This window comes from Ascaphus truei, chromosome 8 (assembly GCF_040206685.1).
Source record: "Ascaphus truei isolate aAscTru1 chromosome 8, aAscTru1.hap1, whole genome shotgun sequence".
Taxonomy (NCBI): domain Eukaryota; kingdom Metazoa; phylum Chordata; class Amphibia; order Anura; family Ascaphidae; genus Ascaphus; species Ascaphus truei.
In genome coordinates, this window is record NC_134490.1 from 12,199,214 (window position 1) to 12,224,373 (window position 25,160).

At 41.8% G+C, this 25,160-nt stretch overlaps 1 protein-coding gene across 2 annotated transcripts in view; it reads left to right on the plus strand.

Moving 5' to 3' along the window:
• Positions 1–25,160, plus strand: part of GRID1 (glutamate ionotropic receptor delta type subunit 1) — a 661,414-nt gene that overhangs the window by 190,730 nt on the left and 445,524 nt on the right. The gene's annotated exons all lie outside the window — the stretch shown is intronic.

Here is a 25,160-nt window from a genome sequence, read left to right on the forward strand (position 1 = left end):
GTTTCCCCACAGCTACCTGCGGCTCTCACCTTCCCCGAGGCATTTTGCCGAAGCTCTGGGGAAGGCGAGGACTACATCTTTAGATCAAACCAGCACAGAATGCACAGGCTTACAATTTCTGCACCCGCCACAGTGCCTCTGAAGGCTCCAGTCATCCACAATGAACATAGGAATGGGCATTTCATTTACGCTACTTTTACTATGTATTTTTTTAACTTAGAACCTTTATTTAGAAAAGTTGACAGATCTGTTAGAAGTACAACAGTGAGTCTCACTTATCTGATTCTGGAATTGAAGTCATTCTGCACATGAGATACTATAGTGCAGGGGTGCTCAACTCCAATCCTCAGGGCCTCAACAGGTCAGGTTTTCAGGATATTCCAGCTTCAGCACAGGTGGCTCAATCAGTCCCTGCTTCAGCACAGGTGGCTCTTCGACTGAACCTCTGATTGAGCCACCTGTGCTTAAGCAGGGATATCCTGAAACCTGACCTGTTGGGGGGCTTGAGGACTGGAGTTGAGCACCCTGCTATAGTGTAATGTAATGTAATGCAGCAGTGCCAAACTGGGGGGGCGCGCCCCCCAGGGGGGGGGGAGAATCTCTAGGGGGGGCGCAGGCGATTACAGAGGCCCCTCACTCTTCCCCACGGCACTGAAATTAAATGCCGGGGGAGGCGTGAGGCCTCTGTAACTGACTTACCTGCTGCCAGCCGGGTCTTCGGCGACACGTCGCCATGGCAATGTGGCATCAAATGACACCACAGGGTCATGTGATGTCACGCGTCGCCATGGCACCGCACGTCAAATGACACGGTGGGTTCACTTGACGTCACATGACCCGCAACGTCATTTGACGCTGACCCATTGGGACAGAGGGGCGCGAATGCTGCGGCTCCCAGGAAGGGGGCGGCAGCTCAAAAACTTTGCGCACCGCTGATGTAATGCATAGGTAATGTAGAACACAACTTTCACTTTGACCAATATTCTTCATCTCTTACAATGGATGAGAAGCCCTTATTAAACTTCTGGCATGGCTAGCGGCAGGACATTGGTTTTATGTTGCTTGTAATTCAGCTAACGTTGTCAAAAGTTTCCCTGACAGTTGCAATATTCATCAATTTTTTTTTTTTTTTTTTACCAGGACAGGTTTATTTCCCTCCGAGGGAAAGAAGATTATATCACTTTTCTTTCTCTCCTGCCTTTCTTTTCCTCTAAGCCTCTATAAAACATAATGTTGCTTCAACAATACAAACTAACACGGACTGCATGCGTGGATGTCTTTTTTTTTTATATAAATTTTTTTTTTTAGAAAAAATATAAAATAATTACCAGCTGTAAAGCAACAATATTCTTCTGTTTCATGTCTGACAAAAAAACCAAAAAACACTGCGGAATATAAATGAATTATAAAGCGTTGGAAATGTATGAGTTTGGTATACAATACTATATAATGTAGATAAAGTTGACATGGAGGCATTGAATCAGTGATTTGGCTATTAAAGCATTTGCAAAAATCCCTATCATAGCCAGTAGCTTTTTCTGTCATCGTGTAGTTTGTGTTAAAATGTTTACTGACTCAACTAGGCGAGATGTGTCTTTTTGCATCTGAGAATGCAATACAAAATTCATGTTTCTGAATGTACAAAAGCCACTAATGCAATTCTATCCCTTCCATACAAACCGAATGCTTTAACTGCGTCTGTTCAACCCTAACTCATGATTTCCAGTCCACAAACCTGTTTGAAATACTCTTTACTTGCTTTTTACAACATTTACCCCGTCTCAACTTAAATATGTTTTCCAGAATTCAACAGTGCCCTGTAGTAACTCAATGAACAAAAAAATGGTGTAATTACCACTCGCATTTATAAAGAGAAATATGACTTTATAAATTGGTCAATGAAACATCAATATGGTCATCTTTAATTGGTTGGCCACACATACCCAAAGAAAACTCCAGCCATCATCTTGGCAATCTCTGCTGGGTTCCCATCTTTTATGGTTTTCCAAGTCTTCCTTTTCCATTCAAATGTAGACTATGCAACAGAATGCACTAAGCTGAGATACACAAATGCAAGGTTAGGACCAACAAATCATGTTGAACCAGAGTTAGACTGGCAAAACTGTGTTTACTAAGGGTTATGTCCCACCATCCTTGTCCCTTATTGTCCCGTTATAATATAATAACAGCCAGTGGTGATGTATGACGGGAAAACGTAGAAGATGCTTGGCCAAGAAGTGTAACAAAGAGACATATATTCAGTTATTGTTCAAATCAAAATTTTGAGGAAGCAATGCTTTCTATATGAATTGTGTAAGATGAAACATCACTAGAAAACACACAAGCATTTTACTAAGGCAGATTTGGGAATATTACAATATGTCGCTGAAGCACCAATCAATCGTCTGGGATGATTCTGCAGGCAACAGCACCAGTAACATCTGTGTGGACATCATTAAACAAATCTTCCTTGCTATGCGGTTGTTGAGCATGATATTTATTTTGTCCAGATTCATTTAAATTACACAGTTTTGAGCTCTTTAAAGTGTGTAGGGCAGTTAATTATTTCAAAGCGTGTTGATTTATTGGTGAATCTGGAACATTGCAGTCCCTCATTCCAATTATTAGTGATTTGCCTCTGGTTCTTGCAACAGGAAGGTGTTGTATCAGGCCAGTCTTAAACAACTATTAAACCTAGAATGAAAATGTGTAGCTTAAATATTGTGACCTAATACTGTACTGCTGCGGCCAAGTTTATTCGAGCATTTGCCCGTTCTTGGCCGCAGCAGTAGCCTGGCGCGCGCCCGAGGGTGACGGGCGCGCGCCGAAGCAGCGGAAGAGCGCCCTCCGATCGGGGCGCTCTCCCTTCCGCTGCCGGGTCCGCCGGGTCCCCCGGAACCCCCTGCCGCCGTCCCGCGATCGCGGGACACCAGGGCTCCCTCGGGGAGCCCTGGACGCGCGTGCAGGGGGGCGCAGGCTCCCGAAGACGCGTGACCGCGGGTCTATGACGCGCGGCACGCCGAGGGGCGGCCACTAGCAAGCCGGGAAATCTCCCGGCTTGCGGATCTGGCCACAGTGTAATAAACTGTGTCGCCACTGTATGTATGTACAGTATGTCTGTCTTTATTTAGATAGCGCCATTAATGTACATAGCGCTTTACAGCAGTAATACACGTGACAATCATTTAAATAACAAATAATACAAATAAAAAATCATGGGAATAAGTGCTTCAGACATAAAAGTAACATTTAGGAAAAGGAGTCCCTGCTCTGAAGAGCTTACAATCTAATTGGTAGGTAGGAAGAACGTACAGAGACAGTAGGAGGGCATTCTGGTAAGTGCGTCTGCAGGGGTCCAAGCTTTGTGTATCAGGCAGGTGATATTAGTATTAGCCACGAAGCTACTCATATGCTTCGTTAAGCAGGTTTGTTTTAAGGTAGGTCATAAAGGTGGATAGAGAGGTTGCTATTTAGGTATTGAGGGGAAAGGCATTCCAGAGGTGTGGGGCAGTCAGTGAGAAAGGTTTAATATCCTAGAATCAAATGAATGTTTGCTAAGGGATAAAGCAATGGGTTCATGTCCAGGAGAAAGGAAAGTAAGAAAGGTGAAACATTCAAGGTGTCGAGCACAACACAAAGCAAAGAATGAAAAGAATGTAACTAATGCTCATCTTCAACCTTTCTATCAGACTTTGGGGCTTTTTCTTTATGTGCCAAAGCAGACAATCAGACCGTTTTCTGATGAAATTCCCGATCTACTGCTTTGATGGATATAGAATAAGCTCCTTTGAATTCTTGCTTTCCTTCTTCCTTTTCTCTGACACCTCCTCCCTCCTACTAGGAGAGCTTAACTGCCATATCGATTATCCCTTGGTTTGCCTGGGTCTCTTGCTTTCTCTCTTTAACATCTGCTGTTGGCCACAGCCAATGGACTGCTTCCAGTACAAACAAGGAAGGCCGCTGTTTAGACCTTATATTTACTAGAAACTGCTCTTTCTGACTTCAGTGCCCCACCTTTTCATGTTCAGATCATTTTCATTTATTTTTTTCTGTCTCCCATTTCCTTCCCTCTATTCCTCATACTCCCCCTGCTACAATCATAATAACTTAGATTCCACTGACCTCTCTACCCTGAAATCCACCGTACTCTCTAACCTCTCCTCCTTCTGTTCAAACTCTGGTTCTGATCATCTTGTCAATACATACATTTCTATCCTTTCTTCCACCCTTAACCAGCATGTCTCCCTTATTCTCAGATGCACTCACTGCTTTAACCCTCAACCTTGTCTTACACATCTACATGCTTCCTACGTCTTGCACTTACTATTCTGAATGGCTCTGGAGAAAGTCTTGCACTCTCACTGGCTTCCTCCACTATAAATTGTCCTCTCCTGCTTCAACTCTGCCCTCCATCAGGCTAAACAACAATACTTCTATACACTTATTCATTCTCACAAATCAAACCCACAACACTTATTCTTTTTATTTATTTATCAAATGTTTCACCACGAAATAATGCATTGAGATTTCTTCTCCTTTTTCAACGACGTCATGTTTTCAATATCGTTGTCTCCCTCCTGTAACCTACTTCTATCTGTTTCCGTCTCTCAACTACACCTCATGACTTCAAAGACTAATTCAAGGCAGAGAAAGATCTAATCTGTCAAATTACCCCCTTACACTCATTCTCTATTCATTATTACCACTACACTTGCTACCCTGGACTCCTCTAGGCTCACATTAATGCGATTACTAATTCTTGACGATTGTTCCTCATTACAGGTAGTAGGGGAGCACAATTCAGAATGTTGAATATATGAAAAAATACAAATATATTATGGTGCAATAAAGGTTAAATAGTGGGAGTGTTTTCTGTGAGCAAGCAAGCTTTAGAATGGGAACTCACATTTTCCCAATGAAAAACTACATCTCCAAAACTGTGGCAATAGGTGTAATGAGGTAATCCTACTCGGTCCTCTTCTTAATGGATGATGTCACTCAATACGGTGTGGATATGGCAATGTGGGGATTTAGAACAAAAAAGCAAACATAATGCAATCCAGCAAATAAGCAACTTTATCAATTAAAATCTTATAGGATATACACTTACATAGTGTCAAACAATAAAAGGCACATCAAAAGTCATGTCCTGCTGTAAGGCTCTCACCGCTCCCCTCGCTCGAATCTCTCCATCGTCACTTCCGGTCCCGGATATGGGAGGATCCTGAATGCAGCAGGGTAAGGCTGCGGTCCCAGTAACAGCCTGTGCGCACGGCGCAGCATGCACTGTGCGTGTAAGCACCGCCCCTCAAGGGGGCTGGGCCCAGTACGCACCGTCACGCAGAAGGTGCAGCCGCGCCGTGCTGCAGGGTTTTTCCCAACTCAATCAAATTGAGTTTACTCCTAGCGACGGAGGCGTGGCCACGCCCCCACCGGCGGTTCACCCAATGAAGGCGAACCAGCCGCGTGACGTAATGGCCACGCCCCCGCAAATCCCCAACCACGCCCCCTCCCGTCGCAAGCTCCCCTCTCCCTCACAGACAGCAGATCGCGGTTAGCGCTGTGCACGCGCCGCCCCCCCCTGCCGGGCGTGCATGTCACAGACATTACTGGGACCGCAGCCTAAGAGCAGAATGAAGACTACGGTCCACTAGAAATTACTCTACGCGTTTCGCATAGACAGCTTCGTCAGGAGTCGTGGGTATGGCTTAGATTTTCTCCTCCTATATACCCCATTCCACGATGTGATTGGTCAATAATGTAAATTCTCTCTAACATAATATATCCCTCCTGCAACCTACTTCTATCTGTTTCTCTCAACTACACCTCATGACTTCGAAGACTATTTCAAGGCAGGGATAGATCTAATCTGTTAAGATTACTTCCCTTACACCTCATTCTCTATTCATTATTACCACTATACTTGCTACAGGTCTCTGACCTGTCCCATTCCTCCCTCGCTCAACAACCTGGTGCCCTGGTCAAGACTGTAATCCTTGGCCCCTGGGAGAGCTGTTGTCATCTCTGCATATTCATACATCAGTAATGCAGCTACTAAAGTTAGCTGCAGCTTTTTCAAATGTGACATTATACTACATAGGATACAAAATTACCAATTCACCTATTATCTTAACCCCTTCAGTGCCATAAGCCAAGCCAGGCACTGCAGAGCAATATGTTGCTCACCCTCCTGACCCTGAAAGGGTTACACCGACTGCGTGCCTCTTTCTGATGTAATTATAAATGCAGTCGCATCATCTCCAAAGAAATTACTTCCTGTTTTTTGAGCAAACCAAAAAGATACCTGCCAAGCTTCTCATAAATTTGCTCCAGAATCCAGATGAAGTTTTTTTCTTCCCTCTTGTACTGTATAAACTGGATAACCAGCAAAATCATGAATATTCTAGCAGCGCTGTCAAAATCTGTGTGGGCTGTAAATGTGAAACTGGGAAAATGTTCATTGAATAGTGCTCATGCGTGGCAAATTCACATATGGGGGAATTCAGAAGATACTGCTCACTGCTAATATTAAAACAACAACCTTTTTATTGCTTTACAGATGTATCTCTCCCACTGCGCAATTCACGGTGATTACATATGTTCTTTGTTGCCCATGTTGGCCAAAGCAAATATACAGTAGATATTAGTTATATTATGTAAGTAAATAACGCTTCTAATATGCAGGGTTCTCATGCTTTCTGAGCAGCAGTAGTACTAATAATCACAAAAGGCAATCTCAGCCTTTTGGTACCCTTAATTATTTCCTGGACCTGGGGTGCTCAACTCCAGTCCTAACCTCCGCCCCCCTCTCTCCCTCCCAACAGGTCAGGTTTTCAGGATATCCTAGCTTCAGCACAGGTGACTCATGGACACAGTGCTTAGGATGGGTTCTCAGGGTCTTTGTGTATAGTACCCGAGTCTGTGGCGGAACTACCAAAGGTGTAGTCGGTTATTTATTTTATTCATGTATAACAACATTTATATAGCGCCCTTACGCTGTACATTAGTTAGTAAAACAATGGTGGGGATACATATGGAGCATTTAATCTGATGGGCATAGAGTAATTGTTAAAATGACATTATAGTGGGCAGGCGTGGGAACAATATGGGGGGGGGTTATGTGCTTTGGGAGCTTGCTTGGTTGGTGTACAGGGGTTGGGTCAGCTGCACCAGGGCCCCAATGGTTAGGGGCCAATACTACCACCTGCCCCCTCTCTCTCTTCCCTGCCCCGGGGCCTACCTGTGCAGCGGGGCATGAGGGGCCTTATCTGGCGGCAGATGGAGCACACTCAGGTGATCCTCCTAACACAGATGTTAGGCTCCACTTGGGTGGGCTATCGCCACCATGTAAGGCCCTGCATGCACCGCTGCACAGGAAGGGCCCTGGGAGTGAAAAGGAAGAGAAGAGAGGGGGCTTCTTTCCCCTGCCCCAGGGCTCACCAGTGACTAGTTATGCCCCTGACCTGAGACCCCATTCCTGAGGGCTTTTTTCCTGGTTGTCCAGGGTTTTAGCTCATCAGCTCCCTAGTACTCCAAGGCCTGAAGCCTCCAGCTCTAGCAACACTCTATGTCCCACAACCTGGCTGCCTCTTGGCACTGAACTCAGACACCATTGTTCACTTGGTTGTCCCTAATTAACTTAATACAGAAATGACTATTATAGCCCAGCCTGAATCCACACCCCAAGCTAAGATTGACCAGATCCTACTGAAGAGGCATTATCTTATTGTACTGAGGAATTAGTGGCTAGCCACAAATGTTTTATTTACTGTAGCTGTAGAGAGATTTTGGAATTCTTGTCCCACGGTGGGATTTCCTAGTATTTCTTCTTTTTATTTATACAGCTCAATCCCGTTATAGCGCAATCCGCTACAATGCGGATCCATTTATAACGCGGTGTGAGTGTGGCTCCCGTTTTGGATGGTTTCATTTGGCTCCCTCCTCCCCTGTGTGTCGGTGCCACCGGGATCCCTGATCGTGACATTTATTTTTCTACTATTCAATGCTTTATTGCTACCTACACACGGAGACAGGAAGACAGACACACAGAGACAGACAGAGACACAGAGACAGACCCCCACCCCCACGCGATGGCTGACCCGTGGTGTCGAATGCCCAGCACCATGCTCCGGGTAAGTCCTGCGTGGGGGTGCTACTGGGTCCCCTGATTGTGGCGGCCATTTTTTTCCTCGCGATCCCGGTTATAACGGGGTTGCATCGGGTGGACCCTGAGCACCGCGTTATTACGGGGTTCAGCTGTATTAGTTTTTAAGAGCCTTGATAATGCACCCTGTTTAATGAGTGTATGGTCCCAAAGAGGCACCTGTAGTTATACTAGTTCAGTAAGGGATAATCAACATTTTCTGATAAATAGACAAGCCATTGTTTTTAGTTGCTTGCAGGACCTCCCAGGTACTCCCCAGGTACTTCCTAAGCGTTATGCCAGTTATGGTTCCTTTTTGTGAATATCATCATATTTTGTCAGTCGTTGTATGGGAAGCCCTGTTTATCCTGAGCTGTAGCTGAAGTTCTCTGTATACGGTATTGGCCCAATTTATAAGACAATATTATTTTAAATAGATGTAGCCTAGTGCCCCTGGCTATAGCCTTTCTGCTGGCATCTAAAAGTCCTGATAGGAACAGGCAGTGTTGGGGTTAAACTCCTGCACAGGGCCTAGCTTGCAGTTGCAGCCTGGATAGCTACAACTTTTTCATATCCAAGGGCAGGCCTACCGGCAGTTTGGAGTGTCATACCTGGGGAGGGTAATGACTGGGTCATATGCAGATGGCCTGATGCTTGTCAGTACCTGGACCTGCCCTGTTATGGGGCAGGGTTACAAGCCCCTCCCCCGGGTATAAAAGCTGGCACTCCACCACATTGAGTGTTTCTTCCTTTCCCTCCCTCAGTGGAGTGGAAGTGGATCCCCCATTTCCCATCCAGGGGTAATGGAACTAAGGAGGGGCTCTTGGGGCCTCAAGCCCCTTGGGTCTGCTTGAGAGACCCAGAGAGCAAGAGAGAAAATAGAGGCATAGAGGCGTGCAGTTACCACTATGAAGATCCATTCATTATACCATGTCTGAGCCTGGAGTCATTCACAGGGGAAAGAAGTTGCCTCTGGGGACCTATTCTGTCTCTGGCAGGATCCTCATAGGATGGACATGCTGCACCAAAGGACAGGATGCTGAAGTCTGACCTGTTGCCACTCCCCAGTACCAGCAGCGGAGACTCATACCTCCTGTGAACAGGTATGCACCACATTCCACCCTGTAGCTATGAAATCTCCCTTGGGAGGGGAAGGGTGCTACATAAAGTTAAAATTGAAAGATACTCGTCTTATAATCGGGTCCCGTTCACCTTGAGCGCCAATCAGCAGTCGCATGTACTGTATGAGGGAGGTGGGAAAAATGGAGGAAGCACTCTCTTGGGGGCCAGAGGCAGCCATGTTGCTTGTGGCAGGAAGGGCAAACCCAGAGATAGCGACATAGAGAGAGACAGAGAGAGAGACGCAGAGAGAGGGAGGGAGACACAGGTAGAGAGTGACACACAGAGAGAGACACACACAGAGAGACAGACACAGGGTGAGTGTGTGTGTAAAATGTTTTCTTTCAAGCTGCTTCTAAAATTAGAGGGTTGCCTTATTTTCGGGGTCACGCTATAATCGGGCAAATACGGTAAGCTGTCACAATATTGATAGCACAAGGAGAGGAAAATTACATTGTTTTAAGTGTCTGACATCGGGGCATTCGTTTTTCCAAGGTGATATACTTAAGATATCGAAATTTAATTAGTGAAATATAACAATAAAAGACACTTTTTCCATTCTCTAAATATGATAACACAAAGCTGTGTACTTATAGGATGTGGTAGAGACACAAAATAATTACTTTTTAAATATTGTGTGTTATACTCAGTCATTTAATGCATAATCAATACTTTATCTTGTAGCAGAAATTGGAATGACAAGTTATATCATCATGTGGTCTAAAAGCAAAGTAAAAATGAATGTAACTGGATTAAACATTTAACTCTTTATTGCTGGAGTGACTTAACACAGTACATTGCAAAGCAAAGACTCGACTTTGTGTAATAATATCTCCCTGATCTCCGTATTATTGGAATACTTGCAGATGCTATGCACAAACATTGGGAATCTTTCAGGCAACAGTAGCACTGGTGCTTCTAGGTATTTAAATACTGTACTCAGCGTCATGCTGGACAATAGGAAACAGCCGCAAATTGCATTGCGTTTTCCCATTGGAATGCGTCACATGGGAACTGGAAACCGCCATTTTGTTTTCCATGTAGGTGACATGGAAGCGGTACAAAATCGGTCCCCACTGATGAAAATTGCATATTTCAGCTCCGGGGACCCCTTACTTCCCAACCTGGTAAACTGACATTATATTTGTGAACACTTCGCTTATACTTTATTTTTATTTTTTTTAAATAGTCACATACTTCTCCAATCTTGCAAACTACCAAATTATTTCTGTGGAAGTCTTTCTAAAAATGGCCCTTTGAATTATTTGAGATCAACATTTCAATAAACGTCTAAAATAACATATTTTAATAATACACCGGTTCCTGCTAATTTGAAAATGTTGCACTATTCTATCCAAAGGCAGCTATCGCCATTTAACTATCCCCCAAGAAAAGAAATGTCATATGAATTTTTTGGAACTTATTATTCTTTTGGGAACTATGTTCTTGTTCATGTTTGAAAAAATGATCATATAGTAACGTTAAAGCGGAAATCCAAGCGGCCCTTTTATTTCCATTTGGATTTATTTTTTCCATTGGATTGAAGCAGGGGGTCTCCGGGGCTGAACCCCATTCATCTCCGCTCTGGAGATACTGACCCATGTAGGGTGACGGTAGCCACTCCAGATCGCAAGCTGGGTTCATGTAATTGCGGATTTTCAACGCTCCCGCATCCTGCGGGCCGATAGGAAGCCATGACGTTATCCCGTGCGGCTTCCTATGGGCCCACGTGATCGGGGGATTTAAACTTTGATGAGATACGGGCACCCTCTTCTAAGTATCTCAGGAAACAGAGGGTCCCCAGAGCTGACATTAATGGGGTTCAGCTCTGGAGACCCCCTGTTTGAAACCTCTGTACAAAAGAAAAAGGGTCTGGGGGGGGAGGGGAGGCCGCTTGCATTGTGCCTTTATAAAGGATAGACAAGCTGTTGCATGACTAAGTGTTTTTATTACTTTTTCGCAACTGAAATACTGGGTGTGTTGAATTCAGCTTTTCAATTTATGTTTATTCTAAACGTTTTGTGTTTATTCGCATCTTTTGTTGGTGCCATTCCACCGTAACCCCCGACCTCTGAACCTTAACATCTGCATGCTCCAGACACCTGCACAAACAGGAAGGGAGAGACACTGTAAAGTGAAATCCTTTGCTTTGCCTGTAAATAACCCGCAATGCCCAGACATCTCGGGGACTGAATAAAATGACGAGACAGAGTGATACGTGGGTGGATTATACATTGTATGGAGAAAGAAAGCCACAGTTCTGATTAACACCTTTGCTGCCATCAAAGTATTGCCACAACATATTGCCACAACATATTGCCACAATGTGTTGCCACAATGTGTTGCCACAACATGTTGCCACAACGTATTGTGCTGCTGCAAATCCTCTGATAGCAAAGCAGGTGGCCACTCTGCCGCAGAAGCACAATGATGCCCTTTAGTAATACCTATTTTTTTTTATATAGCCCAGTGTACGCAGCACTGAAAATAGAGTTTTGCAGGCACAATGACCTCCTGCCCTGAAGAGCTTTCAATCTAATTTGTGGTGCCTGAGGCACAGGGAGGTAAAGTGCCTTGCCCAAGGTCACAATTAGCTTACATCTTGGATTTGAACTCAAGCTACTGCTGCAGCCCTCTGGCAGAAAATTAATACATCTATTGCTGTCTTCCACCAGTTGTGCTGCTCGAAGAACTTGATAAATGACCACAATTGAATTGCTGGACCCCAGCAGCCAAAGGGTTAAGATGATCCCACGTGCAGTGGAGTTCTTTACTGATAAGTCGATGCTACTAAGCAAAAGACATTTCAGAAGGTTGAAAAGGCAACCACGTTTTCTGTCATTAAAAATCCCCACTTGAGGAGCGATATTTGTATTTGTTATGTGGGAGAGGCTAGTGTTCTTCCTACAGCAGCAGAGCTAATTCTTTATATTGGATTTATCTCGACCTCTTTCTGTAACACTAGCATTATGCTTTTTCACACGGGACTTTAGCTGAAACCATCACCTCCTCCTGCCCTCCTTATTATGGGCCCTAATATTCTATGTTGCGTAATAGAGAGGCCAAAGCCACCCTAATCAATAATTGCTTACTGTCCATATGTGACACAAATCCGCACATGGATATAATTGGAGTGCTAATATCAGAAAAAGAAAGGTGAGAAGCCCTTTCCAGAACATAAGCAGATGGCATTAACAAAGAATGGGCTTTTACTCAACACTATTCTGCATAAGTTACCTTCCGTCCCATTGATTCATATCTTCCAGGTGTCTTATGGCAGAAGAGTGCTTAGTACAATGGCCCTGGATCTTTAAAAGCTTTGCCATTTATATGTAACCATTAAGATTGCATTGGCTTGCACTTCAGGTAACATGCTTTATGTTGTTATTGCTCTACAATGTGTAAGCAGGCACATTGTTGTTACTTGAAAATGAGTACACCCTTTGAATTATTTCTGCATTCCACCGATTTAGGATACTGTAGGGCACAAACGGGCCCTTTAGCTGCACAGCTCATTCAATGCGCTGAATGCGTACATGGTGAATGCTGTTGCTAAGACACAGCAGCAGCCAATCAGCACGCTGGGTTTTGCTGAAGTCTGTCTGGTTCCATTCATAACATCTTGCCCTGAATGATAACAAGAGGCCATATCTGTGGAAATCTTCCTTTAATTAGCAATCAATCTGAGACAGAGTTATATAACAAAACGCAACACAATGTCAAGTAAATATTGACACGTAGTAATGCTCAAACTAGGAAGAAATGCCCATGTACAGAGATGGATGTTACCATGCACAGTATCATTAGACTGTTGCTATTTTTGATAATCATGTTATTTGAGTCAAACACATTGGAAAATAAAGCACTTTTCATTAAGCATAATACATTATGGCTTTTAATATATAAATAGCTGTATTAGCGCGGCAATACAAGCCAGCAAATTCTTACGCAATTTTTTTTTTATAGGGGATCTCTGGAGCTGAACCCTGTTATTTTCTGCTCCGGGACCCCCTGTTTCTGGAGATACATACCTCCAAAGTAGGTGCCTACTGCTCCCCTCAGCTGCCATAATTGCCGCTGTAGGCAAATAGAGAGCAGTGACATCCTCGGTGCTGCTTCCTATTGGTCTATGTGACGCAGGAGGTTTAAACTTTAAAACCCTGCTTGCTGAGCCAGAACAGCAACCAGCTCCTACTTCGGAGGTAAGTATCTCTGGAAATAGGGGGTTCCTAGAGCTAAAATTAATGGCTTTCAGCTACGGAGACCCCCTTCTTCAATTACATATATATATACAAATAAAAAACGAATAGACAATACCGTTCTGTGGCTAATGAAATGCTTTTATTTGTGCAAGCTTTCGAGATACACTGATCTCTTCTTCCGGCGTGTGTAGCATCGCCGGAAGACGAGATCAGTGTATCTCGAAAGATTGCACAAATAAAAGCATTTGGTTAGCCACAGAATGGTATCTTTTAATTATTAATCTCGGCTAACACGGTATAGATACCTCTACATGTGTATATATATATATATAAATATATACATATATATATATATATATATATATATATATATATACATACATATATATATATATATATATATATATATATATATATATATATATATATATATATTATTACTATTATTTTTTTTAAACACCAGCATGGATTGCTCCTTAAGATGAGTTCATTGAACCCATACCAAATGACACCTCATTTACAGATATACATTTAGATGTATGTAAGGAAGACATTCATGTTTTAGAATTAAAATCGCCCACTTCTTTAAAATGTTCAATTTTAGAATAATACTCCCTATTTTCATATACTTCTAGCTCTCAGAGCAAATAGGATACGTTTGTATTGTTTGTTAACATTGCAAAGTGCTTTGTAACCGATGAGGGGAGAGTATTTGTCTAAGCATACAGTCCCTTCCCAGACCTGCCATGTTAATTTTCTCCTCTACAAACTTTAATTCTAACATTGTCCTCTACTAACTCACAGTAAAAACAACCTACTACTACTGCTTCACCACACCACTGGTCCTCTTTTGGGCCCCTTTTGAACATGCTGTGAATATCTCTTCTCTGTGTTGGAGAAAAGTTTAACTCCATCGTAGGAGGGAGGGTTGGGGAATATTAGTGTCAGCTGAGATTATGTTTAGAACTCAATTGCGTCTATATTCTAAATCAAAGTGGTGCAACCAGTTCTTTCAAAACTAAAGCTGTCTCACATTTTAATCTAGTCTGTAACTGTTATATACACCTATAATATATATTATATCTAACGGTGCATGCAATGTCTTGTATATAATGTATAACCCATTCTACTCATTGTAACCATGTATTTGTCATTATAACTCTGTGCCCAGGACATACCTGAAAACGAGTGGTAACTCTCAATGTATTACTTCCTGGTTAAAATTGTATAAATAAAAATTAAATAATTCTAAGGCAAAAAATGTACAGATTTATCATTATGGTTTCAATGGGATTTTGGTCATATAGTGCAGATTCTTTGCCCCAGAATGGCACTACTTTTTCCTTGATAAATACTGTAAGCCCCAACATGTATTGTTGCCAACTTAAATTTGCCAGTGCTTTTTACCTTATAATACAGTACATTTTTGGCAAAAATTATAAGTCACCTTGTATGTAATTTTAATGGTGTATTTTAATAAGTTATTTTCTCCAATTGCGCATTGTAACCTCTTTACTGGCAGATAGAGTGCAGTGCATTGCGCAGAGCTTGGCAACTAATCGAATTATTTGTCTGGACCTTCCAGCACTGTACTGGTTAATCATAAAAAAAGCATTTCATGAGACAATAGTATGCTGTTTGTTAGAAATAAATCAATTCTAATTGGGCAATATTTTTTTTTCTTCTAATTCTCTGGTATTCTTCTGGGTTTTGGTAGAATTGATCTAATTTAATACAAATGGCTGAGTCTATGACGCTGTGCTAGAAACTCAAGTCCAGCAATTACTTTTAACTAGACAGACGTCGGAGCCATTGATTAGCAGCGCGCGCATTGAACAATAGATTCTACAGTGCAGAGACATGTTCTGTATTCATCAATACGGTGAAGTCATCAAACACAAAGGCATGCTGAAGTTTTCTTTCTACAGGAGTCTGAAAATAGAAAGCAGCAGAATCTGAATGGAAGCAGTGCAGAATGTTTGTTTGCAGAATGTGGGCAGGCTAAAGTGTAAAGTCGTACTGAGTATAACTATATACTTCTAGTTCCTCTCTTCTAGAATGTGGCTCCATTGTAGGAGCTCTCCAATGTTTAGATATTCTAATCCAACTGACTATACCCAATGTCCTATAGCCTAGGACCCTCTATACAGTAGTGTAAACTGTATAGTGGATACACACATAAGGGAATATGCATTGTGAGGGTTGACTTACTGTCTATTTAGGATAGATAAACAAATAATGATGGCAGTCGTAACAGTGCAGGCTTGAATTAATGACTGCTTTCTGGGTCGTACAACCAGTGGGGAAGCTTAGCCCCACCAGATTTAATGAATTCTGTGTTTATTAGTTATCTACTAAATATAGTCTAAACAGGGTCCCATGAAGATAGCGTTGAAATACACAGCTCTATGTTTATACACTGGAACATAATCAATATTAGGATGTTCTGTAGCTATTAGTCCTACATTTGTAGCTGGCTGTGATATCTTTAATTGCATCAATGTGCAAAATATATAGAGCTGTTACCACATGCACACTCTGACGCCCGCATGGGGACCCTGAAGAAAACGAACTCAGAAATGACTGGAGCAGAGGGTCCCTTGGTGCTAAAACAAACATTTCCTACATGTCACATGGTTGCTACAAGTGCAGAAGAGACAAACTCCAAAACACTGAGTACTAGTTAATCCTTATTGTTAAGCTTCAAGTCCAGCGATTAACACCTTTTATTAGAGCATGTAAGTGCTGGAGTGATACACTGATCTTTTTCATGATATAATAAAGATATCCTGTAGTTTAAAAAAAAGTGCCCACTTCCTCCTATTTTGCAAGACGTACCTTTAGCAATCTGAAAAGAAAACCCCATATGGTCTTAAAAGCACATACGCAACCCGTACTGTATTTTTAATTTTTATGTTGAACAAAAATGTTTCACAGCAATGTCTATAGTTTATTACAGCTCGCAGTGATAAAATAAGTCTGTTTTTTTTATTTTACATTTATTTTTTACATTTATTTAAGGAATTTGTATTGGAGACTACAGTATTTTGCCCCTTTTATAAGATGAAAGAAAATAATGTTCTAGCTTCTATATTTTTCCAAATTAAATGATTGTGTCGGTTGTATTTTTAACCGATTCTTCTTAGCTACCCTGGTTTGCACAGGTCTGTATAAACGCACAAATAGGTCAAGAATAACTGTACACAGCATAAAAAAAGCTTGTTAAAATAACCCAAACTATATTTTCTTTTAAATGAAGTGTCACATATTACATTTTTAGAGCAGCCCACCACTCCATCACTAATATATTGCTTTATCCTAGCTATGAGAAACCGCTGCATAGCCACATTCCGAGGAGGAATGTCGCATATAATTCTCACTTTACTACAAAAGTTGCCTGGCATCACATTGAAGAGCAACCCCAAACCAGCAATCTATGGGTTAAGCCTCCGCTAATGATGTCAATCCTTTCTCATTATGACTCTTCTGTTTACAAATTCAGATTACATGTGCATCATTATTTATTTATAAGTAGGAAATTCAGATTACTGGCGTATCATTTTCCATTTAATAATTGGCGGTGGGGGATTTGGTGTTTGGCACCTCTTCAATCTCATGATCTCTGGCCTGCTGTTTCATCTCATTTTGAGGGACATCTTCTCTTGTCTCTAAGATTGATCTCACTGCATGACCAGATGGGGAGTTGGTACTTGGCATTGTATCTTCTGGCGTCTTGCTGCTCAGTGTCCTGTCTACCTACTCTGCGAACACATTTATCTTCCATCTGTGTAAAGAAGTAGGTCCCGCTCCTGATACACGATTCTCTATGTAGAAGTTTATTGAGAAAAGTTTAACCTATGATCTCCTGATATTATAATACACCAACATAACAATATGCTAATACAATAATATGAATATATGTTTGTATACATACATACATAGCATTCTTTTAATTATAAATGACAAATGCAAATACAGTTTGGCCTATGAATTACAATAAACCATTTATAAACATTAAAGCCATTCTAAAGTACTATAGTGAAGCATTAATGTTATTTTAAAGATATCGAACAATGGGGAATACCACACCTTCACACTGCTATAATTTATTGTGCATGACAAAGTATATATACACTGTCTCACGATAATGGGCTGTATAAAGATAGCACTGCTATTAATATATTTTTAATTGACACCTAGGGATTCTTTTAGACCCCCTACTATATCTTCTACTGTTTGTCTGTCTTATTATAACGATCTCCAACATGGATGCTCTCTGACTTCGCTGCCACTACCAACATGGCCGCCGAGGCAGGAAGTCAACCTCTGCTTGAGCTGGATTGCTCACACCTGCCTTCTCCCTTTATATGGCTTAAATTATCCTCTCTCCTTTCCTGTGTAAGGCACTCCCTACCTTGTCTCCTGTTGCTGTTTTGCGTGCCATTCGACTTCTCTGCCTCTCTCCAGCACAGATCCTGTAACTGTGACCTCAATCTTTCTGTCTCTCCCCAGCCCTGATCCCAAAACTGTGACCATGACCATTCTGTCTCTCTCCTGCCCTGACCCTGGAACCAGACCCCACCATACTACTGATTCAGGATCTAGATCCCAGGTTCGGGTCGGTCTATACTCTCCAACTCTGCCTAGTGGGTCTGTCTCCTGGACAGTACAAACCGACATACGCAAATGTTACACACATTGCATGATAACATTACACCTCTCTTTTCCCCTTTCCACATTTTCCCTCTAATGGAGAGCGGCAGGGAGTGAATAACATTGAGTAAATTATTCTTGTGGTTGAAGAAACAAAATATACAATATACCCTTCCGCAGTCAACACTAAGTAAAGTGGGACCTACTTCTTTACACAGATGGATGATAAATGTGTTTGCATAGTAGGTAGATAGGACACTGAGCAGCAAGACGTCAGGAGATATAATGCCAAGTACCAACTCCCCATCTTCAGAGTCCTTTTGTATGGAACGGGCATCAATAACTAATAAAGGGCAGGTTCACATGCCCAAAATCCGAGTCCCCGTTGACTTTAACTTATCCGAGTCGAATCAAATGCAATTTGGGTCTACAGGCCCAAATCCGAGTCAGAAATTAACCAATACCTCATCCCTGCCTCTGATTCGGGTTCATGTCCAACCCTACCACCTCTTACTAAATGTCCATCTCATTGGTCCCTACATCTATCTATGCAGTTGTTGGCTCTGCAGGGGTTTGCTGCAGACCAGAAACTGCCTGTCTCCTACTCGCCCATCATCCTTTGTCACTGTTGATCGCATCAGAGGAGGCGGGGCCAGCAGGAGAGGGGCAACATGCCACCTGGAGTTAACTCCTGAGGACCATGTGGCTGCACCGGAGGAGCTAGGGACACTCCCCCCTTCTCCCCCCTCGTCACCCTCTCCTCTCCTTTTGGTTGACATCTACAGTATGTCTTTTGATATCCCCTGGAAGCCCACTTTCATATTCATTTCTTCACACGTTACGATATCAAAGACTTTTGTTTGCTTTCGAACCTATTCATTCTTTTTTCTGTCTCTTCAGGTAATACACAGCATACCTCTCTATAATTCTTTGAGTTGTTTGAAGCTTCTGAATTATCTTTGCATTAAGGGTCCAAGTTTCACATCAATACGTGAGCACAGGCAGAATACACTGGTCAAACTCTTTCCTCTTGAGGCATTAAGGAAGGTTGCCTTGATTGTTTCTTCCAAATGCGCTCCATCCCATCTTTATTCTCCTATTGATTTCATTTGAAAGTTTCCCATCCACTCATACTTGCTTGCCAATTTAGACATATTTTTCAACTTTTTCTAGTTCTAGTAATGTTTTTTTCAATATTTGTGGAGTTGATATATTTGTTAAACATCACTTTGGTCTTGCTGAAATGTATATGGAGACACACTTTCTTACTTGATGTGTTCTCTGATTTGTTGCTGGAAGTCTTCTGGGAAACAACGTCTGCATATCGTAGGTTACTCGAGTATTCACTGTTGATTTGGATTCCTTTTTCTTCCCAATTCAATTACTTAAACAATTCTTTAGTCTACGGTCTGTTGCAGCCAAGTAGTGAGCATCTTCGTAAAAGTCTTGTAAGTGATTGGATGTAGACTGATTGGTCTGTAATTATTGGTCATCTATATATGTACTGTATGTGTGTATATAGTTATGTATGTATATATATATATATATATATATATATATATATATATATATAGTCAGGTATGGAGATTAGCACTCACGGTTTTGTTGCAGGAGGCAGATGCTTGTCCCATAGAGAGTATGTAGACATATGGAGACCAGGGGATCCTGATAGCCAAAAAGAGACAGCACACTGCAGGTATGGTATCAAAAAAGTGTATTCAGTAACACAAGGCCGCCAACGTTTCGGTCCTCCCAACGGGACCTTCCTCAGGGCAGTGCAACTACAGACTAACACAAGCACCCATATATACCCCTTAACACATACTAAAAAACACCTGAAAACAATCATGAACTCCAAATTGTAATCCCAGATACAACCCACATTTCTGAACAGCCAATCCAACATACTGATACTGGTATGCACCAATGATAGAACCTGATGTTGTTTATTAGTATGTGTTAAGGGGTATATATGGGTGCTTGTGTTAGTCTGTAGTTGCACTGCCCTGAGGAAGGTCCCGTTGGGAGGACCGAAACGTTGGCGGCCTTGTGTTACTGAATACACTTTTTTGATACCATACCTGCAGTGTGCTGTCTCTTTTTGGCTATCAGGATCCCCTGGTCTCCATATGTATATATATATATATATATATATATATATATATATATATATGTATGTATATATATATATATGTATGTATATGTATGTATGTATATTAACTGAGCTATTCGATGATAGATGCAGGAGGTCCTGGAGCTGAACCAAATTACTTTAAGCTCCAGGAACCTCTGATTGTTGAGATACACAAGACTTAGAGTGAAACACAGTGTGTGTGCGCACTACTTACTGCATAGTCTCAGCATTAAGCGAATCTGGCGATTTTAGAGAATTTCACAAACTAGTATATTAAACAACATCGCAATTTTTTTTTCAGTGGTGCCAATTACGTATTGAAGATAACACTGCTATAAGTTCCCATTGGTCGTGTAATGAAGGACCCCTTTAAATGCCAGTCAGTGTCTCTACTGCTAGATCCTTTTTCCTGGAACCTGGAAACCCTGAAGCCAAACTGAAATCCCTCGCTTATTTTCTATCAATACGTGAGACTTATTTGAGGATTCCCTCACAGTTGTTGCTTTTTTTTATTTTTTTTTCATTCCCTTTTTGCTCTTCCTTTTAACTAAAGTTAATAGAGTAGCTTTGCTAGTTTTTCCCACCATGCTACACTTTTTAATGTCTTTAACAGCTTTCCATAATGTGAGACAGAATGGAACACATTATTCATTTGCTTAAGACTGTTTTAATTGTCAGTGATTGGATTTTAACTGTGATATAATTGGATTTTAATTATGTTATTTATAACAATATGTATCATGCATTAAGATGAAATCTGCTTTTTTTTTTAATCCTGAATAAATGTTTCCAAAGGCAGCAGCTATTATTCAACATAAACATACATTTACAGGGGCGAATAATGTATTTCCTTGGTTCTGTTGTGCTTTGCATATTGCAGAGGAACAGAACTCCTACGGGAAATATACCCCTCTATTTTCTCTGGACTTTATCTCCTTATGGCACTTGGATTACCAGCTATAAATTGTGAGGTTAGCCTATAGCAGGTCTCTTCGACTGGCGGCCCATGGGCTAATTGGGCCCTGATGGGGCCCTTGGACGCTCAGCAGCCCAAGCAACTAGTTTAAAATTAGCAGGAGCAAACATTTTTATTTATAACATGTTTTACCAGGAAATAATAAATTGAGTTTTTGAATCTTAAAAAAAAAATGTAATCCTTTTTTTGTTTTAATATATGCAGCTTTTGATTACCTTTATTGAAAACTAATTACGTAAGCTGTTCTATCGATTTCGTTCTTCCGTGATCAATCAGCAAAATCCTTCTTCCCAGGGTTCACTAAATGGCTGCCTTTCAGTTTCAAATCAATCCTCCAGTTATTGTAACTCAGCAGCTACAATGTATTCTTATATTGCTAAGGTAACATTGTCTATTGTTACAGTTTGCAGCTCAAGCTGCTGGGAATATTGGCAACAAATGATCACAAACAGGAAAGTGTTGCAAATTTCTTGCACTGCTGGGAAAGTGTTTAAAACCTTCTATAGAAATCAAAGGGTTGTCAGTATATAAAACTCATTAAAAATGACATTAAGAGTTGAAAAAAAAAGTAGTAAGTAATATTTAATACCACAGAAATTATGTATTTATTTTAAAACACACATGTAGGGTATTGCTTGGATTAGCCCTTTAAGGTAAAGTAAATAAATATGGTATAGATGCTACACATGCTTGCAAAATGTTTTAATATTAGAATTTTCACATTTCTAAATGTATCTAAAATGACAGTATAATAAGTGTGCGGCCCTTCTTCTCCTAAATGTTTTCGGATCTGGACTCCTTGTAGAACTGGTTGCTGAGGTCTGGCTTACAGCTTTCGGCTGCAGAAAAAAATGATCATTGTAAAAAAAAATTTTTTTTCGACTTGAGAATCTTAGAGAGATGGGGAGTAGAAAGAAGACCGTCTTGAGCAAAGCATAATAGGAAAACACAGTTATTGCAAAACTGTCCAGAATGCATTTGCAAAATAGTATTGTTTTTGCCCCAAATTCCATTCCTTGCAAAATGTTACGCCAGGCCCCAAAGGGCTAGTAATATCACTAAATTAGTGGACTTTCAGTGAAATCTCACACTGAGTGTGTGCCCTATATATAGTCCCAGTATTAAGCAAATCTAGCGATTTCTGAGAATTTGAAAATTTGCATAATGAAATGCAATTACAACGCACATTAAATTAATTCACCACAAATTGTGAACCTGAACTGAGCTGTGGCTTTTTTCAAGATAAAAAAAAAGACCTAATTTTGTATGGTTTTTGACCTCCTGCAAAAGATTCGCAGAATGCTACAAATTAGCACTAATATAATAGTATATGGGCAGAATGCAATACATTCTGAACAGGAATCTAGTGGGACAGGACTTCATGAATATTTACAACATTAAATCAAGCTAATTGCATAGTGGCTGAGATGGAAACCATCAATGGAAAAACTGCAGTCACCATTATAATGTACCCTCTCTGAACTATTGTACAACCAGATTATGTGTTTATGTTGATTTTGGGAAACTCTAATTCTTTGAACTTTTCTTTTACTGAACATATTATAGAAACAAATCTTCCCCCTGATGACATTACAGTAATTGCTTTGCCAGTAGGAGGTACTGTTATATAGAAAATGATATCTATAGTCTCTGTCCTCCTCCACGCTATTTTCTCGTCAAGGTGACTGAATGAATTACCTAGCTGACAGGATAAGCCTAATCAAGCAACAGTCTTGTATCTGTTCTCAAAGCAGAATGTCCCAGTTGACAGAATGATACTTTCATAGTGGTTCATATGGGGCCAGATACCTGAAACAATTTTCTATAACCATAATTAAGGTAGAATAGAGTTAGCTAATTTGTTTGCTGTTAAAGATCTCTGAAAAACAATGCTCCTAGCAAATTATCAAGCAGCAGCAAAATGCTAAGTGGAAGGATTCAAAACTGAGAAAGAATAATTGAAACACTACTGTACAGATGTATGTGCTGTTAGACTTACTGTTACAGTGCCGTGATTTTCACTGTTCTGGGGCGGCTGCAGCGTGGCCCCGAGAACAGTAAGTAGCCCAGGAGAATTAACTCTGTTTGGTCCCATGCATCTGAATGAGACCCTGCAGCGTTAACCCTTTTGGGCTATCTGCAGGGAGAAATTATACCGGTAGTCACCTTTTAGATGAGCTGCGCAGCCGTCTGCAGCCGTCTCTCCATCTCTCCATCCGCAGCCGTGTCCCCACACTGAAGGTAAGATACAGGCTGCATTTCCTTCCCCCTGGATGGTGTAGATGTGCTTATATGGGTCTCTACATCATGAGGGGAGGCTATATGGCCATATTTGGCCATGAAATCACGCGGCTGGTTCACCCTCATTGGCTGAACCACCGCCGCGACATGGCCGATGCTCGGCCTCTGCGCCAAAAATCAAAAATCTTGTCTTTTGGCAAAGGCGGTCGGGCATCGTGCTTTGTGCGCTCGCTCACACACGGCAACTCGGGTCTGCCCCATAGAGAGCTGTGCCTTGTGTGCGGTGCGCAGGCCATCGCGCGCGGCGACAGGGGACGAAGTCTTAGTCTTGCCTCCTCTGTATGTGCTTGTGGTAGTTCCCTAAATTATTATGCACGGAAATTGAGCTTGTCTTCTAAATATTCAATTTATGGAATTTACATGCAAACAGTGGGTATAATTGAATGGTATAACCATCAAACCATTGATGGGCAACAGACAGCATGGTGGCCCAAGCTGCTGCTTGCTCTACCTCTCTCCCCAGTACAGAGGGAGTGGGAATGCTATAGCAAATCATAGCTGCTCCCTGCTCCCTGCTCCCTACTCCCTGATGACACTGATAAATGTTTGCCCCACTCCTCTCCTGTGCTAATCACTAGTTCCCAGTGGAAGAAGACACTAAATAAGTTATGGTGAGTAAAAAAAGGGACACACCCTCCACCGTGCAGTGTGCAGCAAATAAACGTTCCACTTGTGAGCACAGTCACACGTGTCAGACAGGTCTGCAACCTTTCCTTTCCCCACTATCTCTTAGGCTGCGCTTATAGTGCCTTGCGATGGTGACGTCGCTCTGAAACAAATACATGGACTCCGTCGCAAGCGCTTATAGTAAGCGCGACGGCGACGGCGACGGAGCGACCAAACATTTTGAAGCTGGGTAAATTTGCTTTTTTAGAGACAGTCACCACATGTGACTGTCTCTAAACCAATCAAATTGTGTGGCCCGCCCCTTTTAGTGATGTCACTGGCCTTGTCGCCAGCGACGTCGCTAAAAATCAAATGACAACTTTCACCAGTGGCGACGGCGACGGGTGACGTCATCGGTCGCGTCGCAGTCGCCAACACTATAAGCGCGGCCTTAGCATACAATGCTTCCACTGCAGCCAGGAATTCTGGGAAATGACAGGCAGAGTAGCATGCAGAGTGTGTCACTTTGTTTGCTTCATTAACATGGACCCCTAAAATGTGACACCGTGAGTTCTCATTTGCATGACATTTCCCAGAATTTCTGGTTGCAGTGGGAGCATTGTATGCTAAGAGAAAATGGGGGAAGGGAGGTTTACAGACCTGTCTGAGACATGAATGTGCTCACAAGTGGTATTTGTATTTGCTGTACAGTGTAGGAAGAGAAGCTGGACACTATTCACCAACATTAAGCAGCTTACCAGAGGGGGAGGGGAAGAACCTCCTAGCTACGGCTGCAACGTCCCTGGAAAAGAGAGGCAAAGGGGAAGGACCCTGAGAGGTTTAAAAGCTTGTAACATATCAACTACTTGTTGGTCCAATAAAAGGTATCATACACCCTACTCCCTCTCCCTCCTTTGTTATTACATGGGCATATTCAATAAAATTTGAAGCAACCGATTAAACGTGATCAATAGCTTGGGGCCTTAAGTCTCTTTGTCAGACCAGAGTGTAATAAGTCTAGCTATT